Raw genomic sequence first — 17,740 nt, 5'->3', positions numbered from 1 at the left:
TACTTTCACCCTGTGGCAAGAGTTCTGGCCTTTTTATCCAAATATCTGTCAATCATTCCTCTTGCGGAGGAGGTGTAATTTCCTAGTTTTCTTTAGGCAACGTAACTCCCATTGGCTGAGGAAAGTAAAGCAGTGTGTCATTGGTAGTCAATACTTACACTGTCTGGGAAACAGGCGCACCTGCCAGGTAACAGGCATCTGGATTTGACACCAATAGCACTTACTACCTATAATAAAGCAATCTTCCTAGGGCTATTAACTGCATTAAAACTAACTCTGACTCTTCAAAATTTAATATACGTTTCTGAAGGCCACAGAACTTTTCTGTCTTGCTCCCTGTTTTTTTTTCCCCCAGTACTTAGAAAATTAACAGGCTCGTAGGATATGCTCAGTAACTGTGTATTGAATGAACGAAGGAATCCCTGACAAATGTCCTCCTCCATTCCAGGCTCTCTATTTTGGTGTGGTTTCCCCCTGCTTTTTCTACTGACTGCAGTGTTCTACTTTCTGCTCTCAGTCTTAATTATGTTCTTCAAAGTTTATCTGATAATCAGAGTTGATCTACGAAGCATTCTTTGACTGTACCCACAGGAAGCCGTGTGTGTGTGTGTGTGTGTGTGTGTGTGTGTGTGTGTGTGAAAGAGAGAGAGAGAGACTGAGGAGAGATGCTGCTTTTGTGTGGGTGTTTATCTCCCTGCGTCCTGGCTATTTAACACTGTAACTAAACATGCCTTTTCCTGGATTGACAATAACCAACTAATCCCCATCTTCTGAAGTTTCTCTTTAATTATGCATCTGTTTCTCAGATTACCAGTCAATATCATTTTCACTAACACCTACACATAATAATAACACTAAGTTTATTGAATGCTTACAACGTGCGGGGCACGACACCCAATATGTGGCATACCTTGTCTCATTTGGTTTGATGATGATCTCATAATGTAGGCACTTGTAGTGCCCCTATTTTCTGGATGAACTTAGCAAGTTTAAGTGCCTTGTCCGTAGTCACTCAGCTAATAAGAGAAACAACTAAGATTTAAACACCATCAGTGGATCCTAGAACCTTGCTCTTAGCCTTAAAGCTATACTGTCTTGCCACCTAAAACATTTCAACAGCTTGCTAAAGAATCTCTCTTCTTCAATCCGTTCTGTACATTACATCCAAGATGATCTTTACAAAGCATCCATCTGGTGATGTCACTCCTCTGCTGAACACTTATCAGTGGCTCTCCATTAATCTCAAGATAGAGCCCAACCCTCTTAATATGGTTTTATAAAACCCATTCTGATTTGTCCCCTGATTACTTCTCCATCCTCATCCCTTTTCCTCTCTCACTTTTCCCAGATATTGAACCTCCTTCAGATTCTTAAAGACACTAGACACTCTCTCTCTCCCTTTTGGATCACAATGTGGGCTGAGTGGGAAATGGTCCTCTTCTGCTTCTGTGCTGCTCAATTAAATATATACCCTCAAAATAAATACTTCTTGACCTCCCAAAGCTCTTAGAGCTGCCCTTCCTCTTTGACACCAGTGCTTGAATATATTCATTATTTTATCTCCACGGACTAGAAGAGGGCTTGGAATATAGCTGCCAGTAAATATCATTTGCCCTCAAAGGCAAGGAAAGAAAGGATGGATAGTTGAATTATGTAGAAATACTCTCCTCCTCGACCCCCACCATTATAAGCTCTGAAGACAGTGACTATACTTAATGCAACTCTCCATCTTCCGTCGTGCCTGGGACATTGTGTACTACGTAGCAGGTTCTTAGCAACTATTTGTTGATTAATTATTGCTATTATTTTTACCTTGACTTCAGCCCCAGTCTTTATATTTTTCAGCTGGGAAAGCTGATGTTTGATTAATGGCTCTTAATTTAACCCAGAATGTAAAACGACGGAGTTGTTGGGTGGAAGGTCATCAAAACAGGCCTTCTCCTTAATGAACAAATCCCCACTACACTTTATTTTGAGTGTACTTGTACAATGTATTTGTACCCCTCTAGCTTTGGAGAACTCACTACCTCTTAGGAGAGGTTCTCTGCCACTGAAAAGTCATGGATTTTAGCCTAGTGTTTCTCACATTGAATCAACATTTTTTCCCTATCATATGGGGCTTTTGGGACATGGCATCCAGTGTACTGTTAGTAAGTCAGTGGAGGGCAAGCTGGCTTTTTCCTTCTTTTACCAGCCTGTGCCCTCCTCCCTAGAATTTTCAGTGAGGGACCATTGGAAAAACCCTGAACTAGGGAGTTGGGTGGAGGTGCATGGAGAGAATCTTAATGCCCGGACTTGAAATTGTCCCTCAGAGCAGTCACTGCCCACTGTTCTTGGCTTTAGCCCAACATGCCTACGTGACAGTCCATTCTCCCTGACTCAGCCTTCTGTGTCCAGACAAATGATTCACTCCCAGTGCATTTTTCTGCTCTTACTAAATAGGCCCTCTAACCACCACTGTATCTTTCAATTTCAGCTAACAGCTTGGACAGCAGTTTTTAAAAATGTTACTAAGCAAGCATGCTCGGCCAGAGAAATCATGCAGAATCCTCTGTAAATGCTTCTCACATCATTCAGGCTCACAGGGATTGCTCCCTTCTCCAAACTCAGGGCAAATTCCACTCCACATTTCATATTCATTTATCCATTGACAGATTGTTTACTAGTTTCTGCCTATTCTTGAATCTTAGCTAAACCTTATCAAGCACTAATAATAAGCCAAACACTGCTAATTTCTTTGCACAAATGATCTCATTTAATTTTCCTGGTCACATTACTGAATTCTTTGAGCCTCAGTTCCCCAATATGTTAAAAAGAGAGAGAGAGTCTCCAAACTCAGGGCAAATTCCACTCCACATTTCATATTCATTTATCCATTGACAGATTGTTTACTAGTTTCTGCCTATTCTTGAATCTTAGCTAAACCTTATCAAGCACTAATAATAAGCCAAACACTGCTAATTTCTTTGCACAAATGATCTCATTTAATTTTCCTGGTCACATTACTGAATTCTTTGAGCCTCAGTTCCCCAATATGTTAAAAAGAGAGAGAGAGTCAAAACGTATCTCAAATGAGGTTTGTTAGAAGACCTGTTGATTGTTTCCAACAAAAGTTTGTGTTTTGTGGGTTTTTTTTTTTTTTTGAAACAGAGCACATTTTTAACTTCCCAGGTAACTGATACATGAGTTAGTTAGGCGTGGCATTGATTAATCTTTTTGACCTGACCCAAGGCCACTTTCTATAGACTTTTTGCCCTCCATTACTGTACCCATTGTAAAATGTTTATCTAGTTAACTTTCTCTACTTCTCCCCTCCATAGTAACCTTATAGGTTAGATTTGGATGTGCATTGTATCAAAAGCCTACTAGAAGTACAAGTGAATTACATCTATGGTGACCATCACCTTCTTTGAAAAGTTAATCAGCTTTGTTAAGGAAGAGCTCCTTTTGGACATCTGTTGTTACAGGTCTCCACAAATGGAGAGAAAGAGGAAGCAGAGTGCTATTTTGAAAAGACTTCTGGCCTGAGAATCCAAATTTCTATATTCTGGTTTCAAGCGGTGCTGAGATCGTGCACTCCCTGCTCATGGTCTCAGTGAGGGTAAAGAATAGACTGTAGTCATTAAGAATGATTGTCTTAAAATCACAAAGAACATGAACCATCCACTAGATGTGAAGCTTTGAACAGGCTATTTAATTTGTTGAAAACTTAGGATTCCCATCAGAAAAAATGAGGATGATAGTAATAACCGTCTGTATTACTTGTAGGGTACTGCTACATTTCTCTGAAAAAAAACTCCTAAAATCCCATGATTTAAGTTTTGTATATTTTTATGTACACCTCTTTGCATTTTTTAGTAGTTATTTGTTATGTATTGAATCGTGTTCTTCAAAAAGATGTTGATGTCCTTACCCCAAATATCTATAAATGTGACCTTCTTTTGTAAGATGATCAAGTTTAGATGAGGTCATTAGGGTGAGCCCATGTCCTTATACAAAAAGGAAATTAGAGCATAGAGAAAGACATTTACAGGGGGCAGATGGTGTGAAGACACAGGGAGAATGCCATCTCTAAGCAAGGAGTGCCAGAGGCTGCCAGAAGCTGAAGAAGCAACGGAGGATCATTTCCCTACCTTGATTTCTGACTTCTAGCCTCCAAAACTGCGACACTAAGTTTCTGTTGTTTTAAGCCAACCAGTTTTAAAACTTTGTTGCAGTAGTCCTAGGAAACTAATGAATTTTGCTAGAGATTATAATATGGCGCCTTAAATTCTCACTTAGTTTTCACTTTTAAAAGTGTTAACTTTTGGGGAGCCTGGCTGGCTCAGTCAGTTAAGCATCTAACTCTTGATTTCAGCTCAGGTCATGGTCTCGGGGCAAGAGATCAAGCCCCACATCGGGCTCCCCACTCAGCGCAGAGTCTGCTTGGGATTCTCTCTCTTCCTCTGCTCCTCCCCCTTCTCTCTCTCTCAAATACATAAATCTTTAAAAAAAGTTAAAAATAAAAGCATTAACTTTTAAAGTTATCATGGTACTACTACCAACAGCATATAAGAAACTTGAAACAGTGTAAGTCCATTTAACCCACTCCCATTTTTTACGATGTAGTTCTTATACGTATATATATATATACAAATTATAATTCACTCATTACAGTGTTGCCATTTTTGCTTTATTTAAAAAAATTTTTTTTAAAGATTGTATTTATTTGAGACAGAGAGAGAGAGAGAGAGAGCAAGAGCGGGGTTGTGGGGAGGAGCGGCAGAGGGAGAAGGAGAAGCAGACTCCCGGCTGAGCAGGGAGCCCAACACCGGGCTTGATCCCAGGACTCAGGATCATGACCTGAGCCAAAGGCAAATGCTTAACCAACCCAGGCACCCCCATTTTTGCTTTAAATAGACATATTTTAAACAAATTAAGATAAAAAGTGGCATTTTGTAATCTCCTCTATAATTTCCATTCCCACACCATTTCTGCTGCTCTTCCTTCCTCCTGAAGATTCGCATTTCCATCTGCTATTTTCCTCTTAGCCTGAAGAACTTCCTTTCAGGTTCCTTGTAGTGCACATTTTCTGGCATCACATTCTCTTAGCTTTTCTCTAGCTTGAAAAGTATTCGTTTCACCTTTATTTTAACTGACAGTTTTATTGGATATAGAGTTCTAGATTTTAGGGTTGTTCCCCCCCCCCCCCCCAACTACTTTAAAAATAGCATTTCATTGTTTCTGGTGAGAAGTCAGTCATCATTAAAATTGTGTTTATATTATGTGTTTTCTTGTTGTTGCTATTGTTTGGCTGCTCTAAAGACTTTCTGGTTTTTTTTTTTAGGGTTTAATCACAATAACTATGTTGTGCTTGGTTATGGTTTTCTTTCTGTTTTTCCAGCTTGGCATTCACTGGACTTCTTAACCCTATAAATGTATGTCCTCAATTAATTTGGGGAAAATTTTTAAACTATCATTTTGTTCAGGTATTTCTGCTGCCCCAATTTCCCTCCTTTTCTTGTGGGACTCCAATTATATGCATGTTGGACCACTAGAAATTCCCCAGGAGGACCCAGAGATTCTGTTTTTTTAATCCTTTTTCTAATCAGATCATTTCTATTATTTTTTTTTATTTCATTGACTCCTTCTGCTATCTCAAATCTGTTCTTATGCCTATTCTTTTGTTTTAAATTTTATTTTAGATCTTGCCATTTTTAGTTGTGCAGTTCCTACCTGGAACTTTTTATAGTTTCTATTTCTCTGTTGAAATGTCCTACTTTTCATTCATTATAAGAATATTTTCCCTTATGCCCTTGAGCGGAGTTATAGCGACTGTTCAAGGTCAGTCTCCATTAATTGTCTTTTTTCTTTAATATGGGTCACATTTTCCTGTTTTTTCATATGACTGGTGATTTTTGGTGGGATCCTAAACATTTTCAATATGTGTAAAGCAGTGGATTATCTTATATTTATTTAAAAGGTATTGGTTTAAGTTATTGGCATTCTTGTGTTTTAGCAGGCAGTTGATTTATCTGAACTCATACTCCAGGCCCCCATCACATTTTATATTTTTTTATCTTTAATTGGGCTGCTAGAGTTCTGCTCGGTGTATTCATAGTTCAGGGGTCAGCTAGCTATTTTGGAAGATTCCCTGCACAAAATCTGTAGCTCCCATTCTCTACTTCTTTCCTATCTAGGGCTTCCCTCCTTATTTTCCAACCGTATGGTTGCTCCGAACTCTGTTCCCTGGTTCTTCAGTCCTGTATATCCGTGGGTTTCTATGCAAGGGGTAGACCCACCATGGGGTGATATCTGAGAATAGTTTGTAAGCTAAAAGCCATCTTAATAGGAAACTCACCTACTCACTGATCATTACCTTCTCCCAAGTTTCAACACCCCCCCTAATATTATCAGCACTGTCTTCATGTAGTTTATTTTTATGAATTTTCTAGAGTTTATAGTTGTCATCTGTGGGAGGATTGGTCTGATAGAAATGACATAGTGTTTACCAGAATCTAACTCCTGTATTTTCCCAGTGGTTTAATTCAGGTAAAATTTATTTCTCTCTGAGTTAACAGTCCAGAGATTATCAGGTAGTTCTTCTCTATGAAGTTATTCAGGAACTAGACTGGTTTATTGAGTTTGGTTTTCTCAAATTATGAATTTAATCTTTGTGTCCAAAGATCAAATCATTGCCATTTTCAACCAGCAGAAAGGGAAGTCGGGGCAGACAGCTTCATTTTTAAGGAGGCGAAGTGGAAATTGTATTGATCCCTTCCATGGGCATTTCATGAGTCCAGACTTATTCACATGACAACCCATAGCTCTAAGTGAGTTTAGGAAATAAAATTTCTTGAAGGACAGCCATGTATCCAGCTAAACCATGGCAAAGAGAGCATATCTAGCATTAGCAGTAAGAAAATTAAATGTATTTTAAGGGAAAGTGTGTATTCTGTGCCACAGTCCACTGCTCTAGCCACTCCAATTTCCATATTTACTGTATACAACAACTGAGAGAACTTCTTTAAGTCACATCCAGCTGAAAGCCCAGAGTCCTTCAATCCTATGTTGGTGGCTCTGGAAGTCTAAGAACCTATAAAGTAAGTACACTGTATCTACCATACTGTTTCTACTTTCTATGTTCCTTGTAGAATGAGGGAGTAGGAACTGGGTACTACTGCTACTAGAATTAAAGCCAAATTGTGAAAATGGAAAAAAAAATGTAAAATATACAGAGGTCATTATTCTATAGCAATAATGAAATAATGATTGTTAGAAATTGTAAATATGCTCTCCTGTAGCAGTGAAGTAACTTTTTTTTTTTTTGGGGGGGGTGGTTTTGCTTTCTCAGAAGCACTAATTTGTCCAGTGTACACCATACCCCATTTCACTTTCTGGATAATTTTTCCTTTCTGATATGTCTTGTTGTCATATATGCAATAAAATTGGAGAGCATATCCTTGGGTCCTAGCATTGTTTCTTCTTCTGGGTACTAGTGTAGAGCCTCAGAGGTTGATTTATAGGTTGAACGATTATTGTCTTTAGCATGCCATCCTTTGATTCCTTTGGTAATAAAATCCAGAAAAGGGTGGGGGTACCCATCAGCCATAAAGTAGCTGTCCAATCTATGCTTCATAATGAGTTTCATGTTCATATTTCCACAAGCAAGTAGTACTTAAGTTCATGTTTCTTAATCCTGTGCATGGTCTTCTATTATTTACTAGATTCTATGATTATGTTATGCCTATCTCCCTCAATTTAATGGACTCCTGTCTTAAAGTCAGTGAAACAGGTTGAGTGTAGGGGAATGGAAGGGCATCACCTTTAGTCTGATTTTTTGCTAATAGAAATGTTCTTACTGTCAATCTTGTCATAGGTTATTTAGGATATAGATATACTTCACTTTCCTGACACCGAGGTCTCCCAAGTTTCTAGACTGTCAATTTAGATTGCAGATTGTAGATAATATAGGTAGACCTTATTCAATCAGTTGAAAAGCCTTACGAGCAGAGGTGAGGATTTTCTGAGGAAAAAAATCCTTCTATGGACACCAGCTGATTCCCAAGGGTTCCAGCCTGCCCTTCCTGATAGCTTTGACCTTTCTAATGATCTGGCCTACACAGTTTGGACTTTCCTAACTAGACCCACAACTGGGTAATCTGACTCCTTGCAATGGATCTCTTAGTAGATATCTCCCACTGGTTTCCTTTCTCTGGTTGAGCATTGACTAACACACCCCTTAAGATTATAAATAAAGCAAGGCAACAAAACATTAATGCACAAAATAAAAGGAAGCTTAAGTTAATGGAGAAACATATTGTGTTCATGAATTAGAATGCTAAATGTTAAGATTTTCTTGAAATTGATATTTAGTTTCAATATAAACCCAATATAAATTACAGCAAGATTTTTGGTAGAAACTGACATGCTGTACCTAATTCTGTATAGATAAACAATGGACACAGAATTTTTTTTTTTTGAAAGAACATAGTTTGTAGACTTGCAGTAGCTGATGTTTAGACTTAATACTTAAGCTTTAACTGTATTAATCGAGAGTATGGCATTGGGGAAGAGGTAGACACATGGGCCAATAGAACACAATTGGGAAGTCCAGAAACAGACCTAAATATATAAATTTATTTTCTGCAAATTTGCAAAGGCAGTTTAAGAGAGAAAGAATAGTATTTTCTCTAATTGGTGCTATTAAAACTGGATATCCATATGCAAAACAAAAATTTAACCTAAATCCATACCTCATATCAGACTAAAAATAACTCAAAATTGATCATAGAACTAGATGTAAAATCTAAAACTAAAAAGCTTCAGAATAAATAAAAGAGGAACTCTTTGTAATCTTGGGTCAAGGGAAAAAAATTAATAGAATACAAAAAATATGAACCATAACAGAAAAAAAATAATAAAGAAAAACTGGATTTCAGCAAAATTTAAAACTTTAGCTCTCCTAAGGACACTATCAAGGAAATGGAAGTCCAAGGCAAAACAACAACAACAACAACAACAAAAACCCATCTTTTAATATGCATATCCACTAAAGGTCCATTTTCCAAATATGCAAAGAACTTTTTCAACTCAATGATAATAAACTACCCAATTCACAAAAATCAAGAAAGGATTTGAATAATTACTTCACCAGAGATGAAACACAAATGATAAGAAAATACTTCAAAAGATGCTACATATCTTAGGATAATTAGGAAAATTCAATTCAGAGCCCAATAAGCTACTACTACACAGATATTAAAATGGCTAAAGTAAATACAAATTGATAGTTGCAGGCAGTGAGAAGATGAAGAATAATGGAACTTTCATACATTGCTGATGGGAATGAAAAATGGTATATCTGCCTTGAAAGACAGTTGGCAAACTGTAAAATTAAATATTCATTCATAATATGAGTTAGCAGTGTGTCTATCCCAGACAATTAAATATGTCCATAGAAAAATTCATATGCAGATATTTATAGCAGTTTTATTCATTATTACCAAAAACTGGAAACAACCTAAATGTCCATTAGCAAAAAGATTCCATATCTTTGGTTGTGATGGTGGTTATATGAAAAAACATATAAATTTGTCAAAGTCCATTCAACTATACCTACATATACTGTGTTCTGTATACACTTTATTATAGTAAATTATACTTTAATAGACCTGACTTTAGAAAATCAATCCCAGATGAATCAAAGCTTTATATATGAAAGACAAAACTTTAATTCTTCTAGAAAAAAGCCATGCTTGAGGATCTCTATGACTTTATATATTGAACAAGACCTAATCAGCATTCCTTAAAAGAAAAGACTGATTATTTGATCACATTAAAATTGAGAGCTCCTGTTTTTTAGAGACCATAAAGCTAAGAGACAAACCACAACTTTGAAGAAAACATCTGCTGAAGGAAATATCTTGAACACATAAAGTATCTCATAAATCATTAAGAAAAAAATACAGCTCTGTAGAGTAATTGGCAAAAATTTGAGCAGGCATTTCACAAAGGAGTAAGAAAATAATGTGAAGCTTATGTAAAGATATTCATCCTGGGTAATCTGCAGTTGCAAACTATAACTTCAATGAAGCAATTTTATACCCATCATTTTAGTATTAGAATGTACATCAATGGCAATACTTACACACTTTGGGTGGGAATGCAAATTAATGTAAGCTTTTTGAGAAACAATTAAGCATCGCCATGTAAAATTGAACCTACAAGAATTCACTTGTTCAGACACTGCTATCCCAGATCTATATCTAAGATTAACCATTGTTAATACACTATTCAAAGGAACATAGTATTAGAAATATGATGTTGAATGGGAACAAAGTTGCAGAAAATGACAGAGGATAATACCACTTCTAATATATGCATATCTAGCAAAAGTGTAAAAAAAAAAAGCAACAAATGATATACATATAATTCAGGGTAATGGTTAATTTAGGGTGGAGGAGAGGAGGGAAGGAGATGAATTGAAGATGGAAATGTTTTATTTTCTAGATGGAATGTTCCCGGATTATGTTTCATAAGGTTTCATAAATTTATGTATTACACATATTCTTTTTTAGTTACCAAGTACTACATTATTTAAAAAATTAAATGATATGGTAGGGGCACCTGGGTGGCTCAGCCATTAAGCGTCTGCCTTAGGCTCAGGTCATGATCCCAGGTTCCTGGGATTGAGCCCTGCATCAGGCTCCCTCCTCAGCAGGAAGCCTGCTTCTCCCTCTCACACTCCCCTTGCTTGTGCTCCCTCTCTTGTGTCTCTCTGTCAAATAAATAAATAAAGTCTTTTAAAAAAATTAAAAGATATGGTGAATGACTGGATGTCTTGATGAGGTCTAAGAATTACTGGAGTGGGAGCAATGAGAACAAATGGGCGGGGCTGATAGAGGTGAGAGCCCAGAAGTGTGATGCTTACCATCTTGATATCAAAGCTGGAGTGGTTTCTTTTGGTGATAAGGTCTAGGGTGCATTCTTGTTGCCAGGTCATTCAAGGGCGAAAGAGAAGAATGTAGGAACTGGGGAAGTTGAAGAACCGAGAGGTTAAGATACTGAATAGGATCTATATAGATATTGAAGTTACCCAAATTTATGGCAGTAAGAACAAATTGGGGGGAGCAGTGAGCTAAGTGCTAAGAAATCAAGGATAAGGTAGAGTGACAGTATATGGCAGCAACAGTAGGACCAGTTACATAATTTTCAAGGCCTAGTAAAAGACAAAAATGTGGGACCTCTTCTTCAAAATGGATTTAAAAATTCAAGAAAGTAGTGAGCAGAGCATTAAACCAAACACTGGGATCTTCTAAGCACAAAGCCCGGTGTAAATGCAACAAGGAATAATAGTAGGTAGTGAGGTGTCTCATAATACGCTTTAAAAGAACCATTTTGGAAAGAAGAAGGAAACGGGGCTGAGAATTAGAGTGAGAAGACAGTAGGGTGTTTGTCCACATCCAAGCACTCCCTGAAATACTCATGGAAGGAAGAAGTGACTGTGCTAGAAGGGAAGAAATTGTGCCAAGGATCAGTTAGAGAAGAGGTAAAATGAATATTCAAGGGGAATTTGGGGATGAAAGGTAATCTGCTGATGACACATGAAGTCTAGAGAGCATCTTGAAAGGATTTGGAAAGTTGGGGAGCAATGGAAAATAGATGAAATTAGTGGTGCATAGAGCATAGAATATCCATGTGATGACAGGTACGTGCTTGCACTTCTGAAGGTAAGCAAATATAGCAGAGTGTGCGAAGAGATTGAACCTTGAGGCCCTTAGAAGAAAGGTTGACATTATGGACTGAACCCCTCCCACCCCAAATTCATTTGTTGGTGCCCTAATCCCCAGTGTTAGGTCACAAGGGTGGACCCTGACCCTCTAGAGTAGTGTCCTTATAAGAGACACTATAGCTCTCGCTCCCCCTACCCCCACCCCAGTACACACACGTAACAAGAAAATTGCAAGAAGGTGGCCATCTGCAAGCCAGGAAGAAAGCCAAGTCTTCTCCAGAAAGCAAATCAGTAAGCACTTTGATGTTGGACCCCTGGCCAACACCCAGCCTGTGGCATGTTGTCATGGCAGCCTGAGCTAAGACAGTCAGTATCATCTGAAGTTAAATTCCGTATTACTTCCCATAGATTCTGGGAAAATCATCAGTGTTGAAGGTGAAGATGGTGTGGCGACCTGGGGTTGTGCTGGGGATGTCTCTTCAAATCTGACTTTTGTAAGCGGCTTCGTAAGCTGTGACGGCTTTGGGAGGATAACTTGAGATGTTTGCTGCCTCCCTCAGCTGGAGGTGCCGGGTTATCTTGGACATGCAGAGAAGAGAAGACTTCTGGCCTCCCCCTGTTCACTCTTGATGGAAGGAGCTGCTTTCTTTACTAGCAGGATGAAAACATAGGGCATCTGTTTGCGCCTCTGGTTAGATATGGTTGTGCAGCCATGGGGCTGGGGAAAACCTGGGATGTCTGTTGCTTTTGCACAGAGTTGTTACGGTAGCTGGCAACAGTGACAAACACAGGAAGGCCACTAGAGGGTCCAGATGGTGACCTGCGGGAATCATTACTTAGCTCACCAGAAAGTTTATTGTTAGACTGAGCTTTCCTTTGATTTCTGTCCAGTGGTCCTAATAGTGCTTCTTGGGTCGAGCAGAAATATCCCCATCTCTTAGCCAGAGACAGCATTACAGATATTGAAAGAGAGCCTTCCAGACCTTTTGAGATTTACACTTCTCCAGGTCAAAGTTCCCTAATCCTCTCAGGGAGACATCTTTGGAATAGCATCACATACCCTTTACCTCTAGCCAGAGACCTTTGATCATCTAAGCCAGCGTTGCTCTGCAACAGATCCTCTACCCTCCTCTATCTGTAGCCACATGTGACATCCTTCTCTCTACAGCTCTCAATGGGCTCTTATTGCCCTCAGAATGAAGCAGTGTCTGCTTGCTGTGGCCTGCTCTGAATCCTGCCTACTTCTTTAGCTTCATTTCTGGACTCGACCCCGCCTGACCCATTCAAAGCATACCATGCTCGGCCTTACTGCACACTGTAAAAATGATCTTGGCACTTTTCGCTCCTTCCTACTCTTTCACTTCCAAGCCTTTGCCCATGTTTTTTTGTTTTTTTTTTTCTATCTCAATCATATATATCCTTATTCCCCCACATCCTACCCACACCCAGATATACACACACCTAGTATTTACTTTATCTGGTTATCTTTTCTTTATCCTTCAGGTCTCGGTTGACTTTCAAGTAATATTCAAGTGCTTTTTCATGAGCAGCATGTAGCATCACATATATTGTAATTTCCTGCTTAACTGTCCATTGCCCCTAGTAGACCATAAGCTCAGTAAAGGCAGCATTCATAACTTTCTAGTGGGTCATTTAATGGTTCAAAAGACTTAATCCATACGGTGTTTGATACAGGTTAGGTGTTTAAGAAACAACTGGGGAAGGAAGGGAAGGATGAAGGAACAATGGAAGAAAGGAAATAAATTACTCGGAATTGCACAGGTTTTTGCTAGACTAATGGGAAAAGCAATCCTGTGACCTATAAATCGCACCATATGAGTGTGAATGGGCGATTGAGGATAATGCCTATGGTTAGGGCTGCAATTGTTTGATTTCCTACTATTGTCTAAAGTCCTGGGGTGGGGCCAGAAGCACCCCCCCCCTTTTTTTTTAACCTTGGGTGCCTGTTTTTATTCTTTCTCCTTTCCTGGATTGAGCATCAGGAGCACTGGGCCAGTCCAATCTCATTAAGCTGCTATTCTCTGGCAGGAGAAAAAATGTGGCTGCTGTTGTTTAGATGGTTTAAAATTAATAATTTGCATATTTTCATTATGCTAATGGAGCCTTATGGAGAAGGGCATGTTTAATAATATTTTTAATTCATTAAACTCATAATCATTTAAAACGACACAGCCAAAAACCTGGAGAGGGAGGCTGTGAGGTATGAGGGTGAGATGGGTTCATGTCTGAGGTCCACCCCTGAGACGGGGTTCCTGATCAAGTGGCTTGACCATGCTGAATGTCATGCTCCTCACTTCTGAATGTAGAAGTGTCTACTTAACAGGGAGTATATAAAATAACTAAGAATAATAAACACTTAGATCATAACAGACAACCAATAAAAGATACGAGGATGATGCTTACATTAATTAAGTTCTTCTTTGACGTTAGTTACTCTGTCTACAGCCAGAAAATATTGCCGTATGTAATCAAATTATCAAATCCAGTCAGTATTTGGTGAACTTATGGCAGAAATCTATGCGAAGTGGGCTCATCTTTCATATTCTTATCCTTTTCCATTATTGCTAGTCTTATCCATCTATTGGGACCCAATTCAAATATGAGATTCTGTAGATTCTTTTTTAATCACCTTATCCAAGAGCTTTTTGTGTTCTGCTCTGCCTTCCGATAGAGCTTTGAGTTTATACCTACTATCCTGACATTCTCTTATTGAGGATGATGTTTGCCTTTTCTAGCCTATAAATTCTGGTCACATGCATGTTATTGGCATCTTAGAGTTGAAAATATTATTAAAATATCACTTAGCCCTGCTATTTGGAGAAAGGTCAGTTTTATTATTCTAATTTAATAAAGGAGGCAAACTGAGTTCCCACACTGTTAAGTCAGTTTTTCAAAACGGTGAGAGAAAAGGAAGGAAATGTTCTCTGAGGACCTACTATGTATGGAACGCTATGCCTATTACACATACATTACAAGGAGAGCTAGTGTTTATTTAGATCTTTGTATGCAGTAGGCATTGTTCTATAAGATTTGCATTTAGGAAACCATGTAGAATGACAGGCCCATTATGGAGGTATGATATGCAAATTTCTATATAAGGAGTCTGAGATAGAGAGACATGAAAAAACCTTCCACGTGTCCTGCAGGTCGGAGCTGGCATCTGAACCTGGGCCTTGCTGCTCTAGAGGCTACGTTTTAACCACAGTTCTATACTGCTTCATGGAAGTTTTAGATTACAGAGTGAAGTTACTACAGAGGAAGACACTGAGAACAAGAAAAGTCCATCACTTTGTTCCAGGTCATACGACTGCAGATTGTCAGGGTCTAGATATTGGCAAGGACCTCGAACTCCACATTCAGGACTTGTTCTAAAACACCACTCTTTACTCTCGTAACAGCACTCTCTTTTCACTTACTGATGCTGGTCTCTCCCACCCGTGTTGCCTGCAAGTTAAGAAAACCCTAGGTTCACTCAAACTGAATGCTTTGGGATTTGTTTATTGAGTCAACCAGTCAACAAATACAGAGTCCTGCCTATGTACCAGGCACGACTCTAGGCACCAGTGAAACGCTAAACCAGACAACCTTCTGCCTCTTCTGTACTGATTTGTATCCTTGAACAACACCTTGAATTCAGGTTCCTCAGCTGTACCTTTGGGTAGCAATGGTGGTCTAGTGTCCAGTGAAAAACATGTAAATATATGATGTTTTGACACAGGCCTGACATATGATCAGAGTTTAATAAACAGTAGCTAGTGGAATAATAGGAGTACTGCTGATAATTAACATTATAGGTGTTCTGAGAAAGGGTGAGGGATCTGTCTTGCAAAGCCAGGGGAGGCTTCACTCAGTGTGACATATCCCTTGGAAGAAGATTTCAGACAGGCAGGAGAGAAGTGGGGGGAAGGGGCTGCTTTCCAAGAATGAAACAATATGAAACCAGAATTCTGTGACTTTGTGCTTATGAAACAATTTTTCCCTGATCTACTCAAAAACAAACAAACAAAGAAAACCAAAAAAAGCATAGTAGAGGTGCCTGGATGGCTCAGTGGATTAAGAATCCAACTCTTGATTTCAGTTCAGGTCACGATCATGGGGTGAAGAGATAGAGCCCTGCGTGGGACTCCATTGTTCAGCATGGAGTCTGCTTGAGATTCTGTCTCTGCTTCTCTCTCTGCTTCTCCCCACCCCACTTGTGCATGCTCTCTAAATAAATAAATAAATAAATAAATAAATAAATAAATAAATAATCTTAAAAAACAGAAACGTGGTAACTGATGGCTTGGCAAGCATCTGAGACTGCTGCCACTCTGGGGTAGGGTGCAGGTGTCTTGACTCATTCATACATTAATGTTACAATGCTGACAAGTTACAGGTAATTTGGAGAGAACTATTTGGAAGCAAGTTGATGTAGGACCTGAACAAATTAAGAAAATCCCCCCCCCCCCCCCGCCAATACACATGTCTCTCCTCTCGAAATGGATGTGCATTTTTTTAGGTTCTAATGTCACTTTTGCAAAGTTGCTTGTGGCCTCCCTGGTTTCGTTGTCAGATGACTTAGTTCCAGTTGAGCTCCTCCGCTTAAGCCGTTAAACAAATGAAAAGCAGAATTGTCACTTTTAAATAGAGTCCGCACATAATCACATTTTGAAATGGTCCTCCTCTGGCTGAGGAGAAGTTGTGTGCATTATAATATTGAATTTTAAATAATATATTACACAAAATAGCTTCCAATTTGATTTGGGGGGATATATTTTCATGAATTATTGAATATCTGATTATTGTAGAAAGCTTTAGCCATTATGCACTGAAACTGTCATTCGCTCAGCTCTGTGATATATGAGCTTGGTTATCAATATTTAAAGTTACAGTGAGCTCAGTGTGGAGCAGCTGAAAGCTGAGACGTGGATTAATCGGTAGTGACGCAGGCAGAACTTGATCCACACGCCCAACAGGATGGAAAGGAAGATGCTCTGGGCGAATTTTCTAGCCAGTCTTCTGCAACACATTTCAAGGTTCACCGCATCTCACAGAATCCCACTCAGTAAAGAGTGGTTCTTACTTATCAGTGAGGATTCAGTATAAAGAAAAATCTGCATGTATTTTAGCTTTTCTTCATCTTCAGGAAACTTAACGCTTTTGTAGCAGATAACAGTGACTTGCAACTCAACTAAATGATGGTGTGTGAAATATACTTTAGCTTGGTTCATTTGTTTTTGCAACTATGATGCAAGTTCCCTTCTGGGCTGTTGCTTGCCTTCTTCACTGTTGTATTCCAGACCTACCTAAGTATTCTGTATAGAATGGGTGCTTAATACATGTTTTAGTGTATTTTATTGACCCTCTAAATGAATGAATGAATGAAGAATGAAAATTTAGTGGTTGGTGATCACAGTAGAAGACTGTTCTTTTGCATAACTCAAAATACATGGTTTAATGTATGTCTGTGCAAGGACATAGTGAACCATGAGTACATTTCCCCCTAAATAAATACTAACGTTCCTCACGTGCATTCTGGAATATAGCACACACTGTTCTTGCCCTCGTGGAGGAGTTGTCCCTTTCTTAGAGAACAGAGAGAAAGAACAATTATTGATGAAGCACACAATCAAAAAGAACACAGTATGATCTGAAAAAGTCTAAAGGAAAAAGTGTATCTCTTTATGGAAAAGATCTTCCTAGAGGAGTAATATCAAACATGATACCTGGAAAGGCAAGAGTCAACCAGATAAAGCAGAATGGGGACAGGGAAGAGAATGAAGAGTGCACCAGGTCCAGGGAATAGCATTTCTTTGAATGCATAGCTAGAAGTGATTGACCTTGGGCATGTTTGAGGAGCCCAAAACATTATAATAGGTGAGAAGCACAAGAACATCTCTGTCTCCTGTATTGAGGAAACTAGTATCTTATTTTGCACCAAAACTGCCTCTGAGTCTCAACCGAAAGCATATAATTAAGGCAAGAAAAGGTTTTTGTCCTTTAGAATTTCACAAGACCCTCTTTCTG

Source organism: Ursus americanus, chromosome 18 (assembly GCF_024610735.1).
Source record: "Ursus americanus isolate L20-20 chromosome 18, mUrsAme1.1.p, whole genome shotgun sequence".
Classification (NCBI taxonomy): domain Eukaryota; kingdom Metazoa; phylum Chordata; class Mammalia; order Carnivora; family Ursidae; genus Ursus; species Ursus americanus.
This window is presented reverse-complemented; position numbering follows the sequence as displayed.